A 7,033-nucleotide genomic window follows, 5' to 3' on the forward strand; every position below is an offset into this window, starting at 1 on the left:
CAAAATTGTTCGTATTTAATCGAAAGAGAGCGAGAAATTGCTTCTCGTGAAGACGCTAATAAAATACAGTCGATACTGCATGACCAATAATCAGCTCCAATATTTAAGGAAATGATGCGTTATGCATGGTTTGCTTCCAAATTATCGTCTGAAAGAGAGGTTTCTGAAAATGTTAACGAGGTTTGTTTTGCCACAGAAAACCTCACTAGTCCTTGCGTATGCGGAAACATAGCATTTATTCAATGAAGCTGGTGCCGTTTAACTTTGTTTTCCTTGTTTTTACGAAAAATACCATCCTGCAACTTGTACTCGTAATGTCGAAAGCGACGATTAATTGTACATCTTTCGAAAGCCGTCTGTGCCTGCCAAAACTTGGAGGTGAGAAGTAGTTTCGAACTCCTTCCACGTGTAAGGGATTTTTCAAATGGTTCAAATGGCTCTGAGCACTATGGGACTTAACTACTGAGGTCATCATTCCCAAAGAACTTAGAACTACTTAAACCTAACTAACCTAATGACATCACACACATCCATGCCCGAGGCAGGATTCGAACCTGCGACCGTAGCGGTCGCGCGATTCCAGACTGTAGCGCCTAGAACCGCTCGGCCACCCCGGCCGGCTAAGGGATTTCTCAAATCACGGACAAGCATACATTTTCAGTATCACTTTATGCGTTTGGTCGTTTAGTAGTCGATAGCTATGAATATTATATTATTTTTGATAATAAAAATTCGTGAACTGCCATGTAACACTGTAAATTTTATGAAAGTGCATCTGATTAAACGTATTTTTCCCATTATATCAATTGTAATATAAATAGGAAAGAAAATTACTGTGTTAGAAATAAAAAAAAACTGACGAACGGGACTCGATCCATTGATCCAGCGATTATGGGGCTTGAACGCTAACCACTTTTTTATCTCATTTTGTTCTATTTTGTTCGTTGTATATGTTCGGGGTGGACGTCTCATGACATCCATTCAGGTGGTTCGTTGATCCGTTCACTCAGTTTTATTTATTGCAGATGGCATCTAACCCTCTGACCGAACACGCTTTTTTTTCTTTTTGTTCGTTGTTGATCGTTGTGTTTGGTCGTTGCGGACGTCACATGACATCCGTTCAAGTTCGTTTGTTGATCCTTCCACTCAGTTTTTTATTAAAGAGGCCAACCAGCTCTCTGCCAGAACACGCTGAGCTACCGTGCCTGCACCACTCTGCTGCTGCAGCTTCATGGTAAGAATGGCCCCGCACAGGTGTATATACAGGGTGATTCAAAAAGAATACCACAATTTTAGGAATTTAAAACGCTGCAACGACAAAAGGCAGAGCTAAGCACTATCTGTCGTCGAATTAAGGGAGCTATAAAGTTTCATTTAGTTGTACATTTGTTCGCTTGAGGCGCTGTTGACTAGGCGTCAGCGTCAGTTGATGCTAAGATGGCGACCGCTCAACAGAAAGCTTTTTGTGTTATTGAGTACGGCAGAAGTGAATCGACGACAGTTGTTCAGCGTGCATTTCGAACGAAGTATGGTGTTAAACCTCCTGATAGGTGGTGTATTAAACGTTGGTATAAACAGTTTACAGAGAATGGGTGTTTGTGCAAAGGGAAAAGTTCTGGACGGCCGAGAACGAGTGATGAAAATGTATCACGCATCCAGCAAGCATTTGTTCGCAGCCCAGGAAAATCGACTCGCAGAGCTAGCAGAGAGCTGCAAATTCCACAATCAACTGTATGGAGAGTCCTACGAAAAAGGTTAGTTATGAAACCTTATCGTCTGAAATTGGTTCAAGCACTGTCTGCAGCTGATAAGATTAAAAGAATCGATTTCTGTGATTTTATCCTTGCTCAAATGGAAACAGATGAATCTTTCGTTTCAAAGATTGTGTTTAGTGATGAAGCAACTTTCCACACTAACGGGAAAGTCAACCGTCACAATGTCTGTATATGGGGCACTGAGAATCTGCGGGAAACAACTCAGTATGAACATGACTCGCCTAAGGTGTACGTTTTCTGTGCCATTTCAGCCAATAAAGTTTTTGGTCCCTTTTACTTCGAAGGTGCTACTGTAACTGGACTACAGTATCTGGATATGTTAGAGAATTGGCTGTTCCCTCAGCTCGAACAAGAAGCACAACAATTCATATTTCAGCAGGATGGAGCGCCACCACATTGGCACTTATCTGTCCGTAACTACCCGACGCGATGGATCGGCCGCCAGGCAGCCCGTGACAGTGCACTTCATCACTGGCCTCCAAGAAGCCCTGATCTTACCCCCTGCGATTTTTTCTTATGGGGGTATGTTAAGGATATGGTGTTTCGGCCACCTCTCCCAGCCACCATTGATGATTTGAAACGAGAAATAACAGCAGCTATCCAAACTGTTACGCCTGATATGCTACAGAGAGTGTGGAACGAGTTGGAGTATCGGGTTGATATTGCTCGTGTGTCTGGAGGGGGCCATATTGAACATCTCTGAACTTGTTTTTGAGTGAAAAAAAAACCTTTTTAAATACTCTTTGTAATGATGTATAACAGAAGGTTATATTATGTTTCTTTCATTAAATACACATTTTTAAAGTTGTGGTATTCTTTTTGAATCACCCTGCATATTTGACGCTGAAATTATCTTGCGATTTTCTCAGTAACGCTTGTGAAGTACGCGCTACTGCTTACAAATTTTGTTGTCCTAATGGAGTGCCACGAGTGTACGAAGTTTGAAGTAAATCCGCGTTCCAAACGTCGTGGCCTCCCCCTCGTGAGTGGAGAAGTGTTCTTTGAGGGAAAAAAAAAGGTGTAGTTGTTTATAGACGGTGAATCACAATAGCGAAACAATACTATAAAAGAAACAAAACCGTCGCTATGATGGTGCAACTCTGTCAGGTATGCGAACCACTTTGAGTACAGGCCCAGCGGCTCCGTCGCTGCCCGCACTCGCATTCAGAGAAGTGCTGACGTAACGCGCGATTGGTGATTGGACGCTCCTGGCCATCTTCACCGGTGCCGCTTTCAGAGGCGGTCGCAATTGCCGTCGAGCGGCCAACAAACAAACACGTGGTGGACGGCCCACGCCGTGCAGATACAGTTCGCTTCATGTCACAACTCATGTGGGACCTATCGACAGATTTTCCAGCCGGCATATGGTTTTGGATCGTGGTTTGATCTATTTGGCTTTTAAGGGTATTGGATTTTTGGCTCGCTAGAAACCAGTTGCGTGCCAAGCTGCGATGCGTTGCGTACGTTTGATGAACACCGCTTTTGCCAAGACGAAAAGGCGACTGTGTTTAGAGCAAACGCTTCCTGTTTATTATTAATTTATAGTGATAGGTTCTGTATCAACTTAAATGGTCCACTAGATGGCCGTTACAGCAGGGTCTTTCAGCAATGATTTTAATTATTGATTACCGTTTTTATGGTCCTGGTTTCGACTATTTTGTATTTTATGGTCCTCCATGAAACTAAATTATTCCTTCACAGCAGAGGTGGTTACGATGTGAAGATGGTTTTATGTAACAGCCAACCTGGATTTTAAACCGTATGTATAAGTTTTTCACACCGATGTTTTTTTTCTTTAATTAATGTAGATGACGTTATAACCCTACGATCTCAAGGTAATTTTTTTGAATTTTGGTCTTGCCAATTAGCTGTTGTGAGATTTTAAATCTTTTTTTTTGATGATTTTGCGGCTGTGTTATTATACAGGGTGTTACAAAAAGATACGGCCAAACTATCAGGAAACGTTCCTCACACACAAAGAAAGAAAATATGTTATCTGGACATGTGTCCGGAAACGCTCGCTTTCCATGTTAGAGCTCATTTTATTACTTGTCTTCAAATCACATTAATCATGGAATGGAAACACACAGCAACAGAACGTACCAGCGTGACTTCAAACACTTTGTTACAGGAAAATTTCAAAATGTCCTCCGTTAGCGAGGTTACATGCATCCACCCTCCGTCGCATGGAATCCCTGATGCGCTGATGCAGCCCTGGAGAATGGCGTATTGTATCACAGCCGTCCACAATACCAGCACGAGGACCGTACCGGGGTTGCGTAGGCAAGAGCTTTCAAATGCCCCATAAATGAAAGTCAAGAGGGTTGAGGTCAGAAGAGCGTGGAGGCCATGGAATTGGTCCGCCTCTACCAATCCATCGGTCACCGAATCTGTTGTTGAGTAGCGTACGAACACTTCGACTGAAATGTGCAGGAGCTCCATCGTGCACGAACCACATGTTGTGTCGTACTTGTAAAGGCACATGCTCTAGCAGCACAGGTAGAGTATCCCGTATGAAATCATGATAACGTGCTCCATTGAGCGTAGGTGGAAGAACGTGGGGCCCAATCGAGACATCACCAACAATGCCTGCCCAAACGTTCACAGAAAATCTTTGTTGATGACGTGATTGCACAACTGCGTGCGGATTCTCGTCAGCCCACACATGTTGATTGTGAAAATTTACGATTTGATCACGTTAGAATGAAGCCTCATCCGTAAAGAGAACATTTGCACTGCAATGAGGATTGACACATTGTTGGATGAACCATTCGCAGAAGTGTACCCGTGGAGGCCAATCAGCTGCTGATAGTGCCTGCACACGCTGTACATGGTACGGAAACAACTGGTTCTCCAGTAGCACTCTCCATACAGTGATGTGGTCAACGTTACCTTGTACAGCAGCAACTTCTCTGACGCTGACATTATGGTTATCGTCAACTGCACGAAGAATTGCCTCGTCCATTGCAGGTGTTCTCGTCGTTCTAGGTCTTCTCCAGTCGCGAGTCCTAGGCTGGAATGTTCCGTGCTCCCTAAGACGCCGATCAATTGCTTCGAACGTCTTCCTGTCGGGATACCTTCGTTCTGGAAATCTGTCTCGATACAAACGTACCGCGCCACGGCTATTGCCCCGTGCTAATCCATACATCAAATGGGCATCCGCCAACTTCGCGTTTGTAAACATTGCACTGACTGCAAACCCACGTTGGTGATGACCACTAACCTGTTGATGCTACGTACTGATGTGCTTGATGCTAGTACTGTAATGAGTCGCATGTCAACACAAGCACCGAAGTAAATATTACCTTCCTTGAATTGGGCCAACTGGCGGTGAATCGAGGAAGTACAGTACATACTGCCGAAACTAAAATGAGCTCTAACACGGAAATTAAGCGTTTCCGGACACATGTCCACATAACATATTTTCTTTATTTGTGTGTGAGGAATGTTTCCTGAAAGTTTGGCCGTACCTTTTTGTAACACCCTGTATAGCGTGGTAATAAAATTATAAGGGTAACTGGCGGTTCCTGTAATGATTGGGTCTTATTTTAAATGCATGCTTTTGTGCTGATAATAAAAAAAATCGTTATTTTTTGGAATGTTGTTGCGCACGCCTCTTAACTTGCCCACCACCTCTCCAACCTACCATCACAGTTCCAGTACTCTTGGGTACGAAACAGAATGTTTGGTTACGAGCTGCCACGGCGCTTCAGTATGAAAGATTATCCCAGTTAGCACAAATGTGTTTGAAATGTAAACTATTCTGTTAAGTCCTCATCTAATTGGGCTTGAATTCCACCAACAAGGACAATATTTGATACTGAAGTTAGTGTGGGATGATAACCATAAATTTGCAACTATCTTGTAAACGGATTGTTTGCGGATCTATGTTTACTGGAACAGTTTTTGCTTCTATTATCGTATACTTTTAGCCATGTCAATTTTCGCTTCTGATTCATATAACCCTGTATACAAATTTTGCAGCTTTTTTTTTTTTTTTTTTTTTTTTTTTGAGCGCATCTGGTGTATGCTTCACTACCTGGTGCTCCGCGTTAGGGTAGACGCGCCACGGTACCGTAAAGCACTCTCCAATTCAGCACCAGGCAAAAGAACCATGAGTAGGCAACCACCTTCTCACAACGACGCATGCTTTGAGCCACTGGAAATAGCATGGGCCCAGGACCAAAACCAATGGACAATCGAGGTATGGAAATGTTTTTCTGCACTGATGAGTTGAGATACACGCTGGTGAACGTCGACGGCAGGGTACAGGTATATCGATAACGGCTATAGGCGATTCTTTCCATTTGGCAACAGGGCATCTCGCACGGACATCTGCTGTATAAACAACTTTTTCTTCATTTGAACAGAAGCTTAAGCAAGACATTGTTCACCTCCACTTCGAAATTGTGTCAGAATGGTTTGAGAACCACACGTCCTAGACATAACGGTCCGTTCTCTACCTTACTGGGGACTGCTATCGAGCGAGCTGTACCTTCTCTGGATCTAAGGTCGACTGTTCTCAGTGAATGGATCAGGATGGTTCCCCAACAGTGGTGACAGAGAGCCAAAACATTATAATCAGTGAGCACCACAATATTGAATGGTGGCTTTTGACGTTTCCGGCAAGTCAAGCGGTAAGAAAAGTATTTAAGCAGAGCACTGACAAATGGAAAGTTATTCTATGACGATAAGGGTGACAAAGGAGGTAGTCCACTAACATAAGCGACTTTGATAAAGAACAGGTCGTTATGGTCAAGGGTGTGGGAACGAGGATCTCGGAAATGGCTAAGCTGGTCGGATGTTATCGTGGTACCGTCGTGAATGTGGCTGAAGGAAGGTGAAATCTGGAGTAGGCGCAGTACGTTGGACGTCCATCACTTTATCACAGAATGTGGAGCTCGCTCTGCATAAGAGGTGGAAATCTGTCACTGATCTGACGACAGACTACGATGCTTCTGCAGGCACACAGTTCAGCACTACACCTACATATTCCAATGATAACCGAACAGCACTGTCAGCGACTATTGCAGGGAGCATGGGTTCCTTAAGATTGGACCATTAATAAATGAAAAAATGTCACCTGATTGGATAAACCAGTGAACGGTTGCTCGAAATATCACCGCCACACGGATACAGGCCGGCAGGACCAGTGTTATGCTATGCAGGAAATTCACTTGGGCTTCTATGGGCCCCGTGGTGCTAATCGAAGGTGCCATGATAGTGAACATTATCGAGGACCACCAGCATCTCTCCAT

Source organism: Schistocerca serialis, chromosome 7 (assembly GCF_023864345.2).
Source record: "Schistocerca serialis cubense isolate TAMUIC-IGC-003099 chromosome 7, iqSchSeri2.2, whole genome shotgun sequence".
Taxonomy (NCBI): domain Eukaryota; kingdom Metazoa; phylum Arthropoda; class Insecta; order Orthoptera; family Acrididae; genus Schistocerca; species Schistocerca serialis.